Source organism: Wasmannia auropunctata, unplaced genomic scaffold (assembly GCF_000956235.1).
Source record: "Wasmannia auropunctata unplaced genomic scaffold, wasmannia.A_1.0 LD335634.1, whole genome shotgun sequence".
In the NCBI taxonomy this organism is placed as follows: domain Eukaryota; kingdom Metazoa; phylum Arthropoda; class Insecta; order Hymenoptera; family Formicidae; genus Wasmannia; species Wasmannia auropunctata.
In genome coordinates, this window is record NW_012027256.1 from 1456456 (window position 1) to 1457366 (window position 911).

Sequence of the window (911 nt, forward strand, 5' to 3'; positions counted from 1 at the left end):
GCCTGAGACGCATCTTAACGACAAAAGAGAAGAACTTATTTTACATAAATATTCTTTAAATAAATTCGCAAATGATCAAATAAATGGAAAATGGATTTATCATTGTGGATCGATATCGTGGATTCTCGTCAGGCGTATGCGAGTGTGTCAAGTGGCATCACATACCATGCGTATTATCGATCGTTCACTCCTCTCTCCGCGGAAATGGTAAGAATTTAATAGTACTTCTGAATTTTATAAATTGAACAATTACATTTGGCTTCTAACAAGTCGAAATAATACTTGATAGATCTTCTTAATATTATAATACATCAAAACGTGCTCTTTGAGCGACGAATACTTTTCGCGTAGTTTCTAGCTCTTCGTATATCAGTCACCGCGATTATTTAAAGACAGAAATAAAGAGTTTTGTGAAATCGAGTTTGAAATATCACAGAGTTTTGACAGTCTAATTATTTTACTGGCATGATTATTAATAATTCGCGTAAATAGATCTCGCCATCATGATGAATCTTGCTGCATGCAGATGTTACGAAAACGCATTCGACATTCGCGGGAATTTTGATCGATCGCACGCCTGAGACGCATTTTAACGACAAAAGAGAAGGACTTATTTTACATAAATATTCTTTAAACAAATTCGCATATTATCAAATGAATGGAAAATGGGTTTATCATTGTGGATCGATATCGTGGATTCTCGTCAGGCGTATGCGAGTGTCGAGTGGCATAACATACCATGGACGCGAATATTGTTGCGACTCGCGAGTGTATCGCGAGTAAAACAAAATGACATGCAATCGACGGGGAATGATGCAGAGATGCTCCTGAATCAATCTCGAATACTGTGGTATTGGATAAGTGCAGCGGAAGATGTTTGACTGGCGACGACATCGGAGAACGCTGCAATA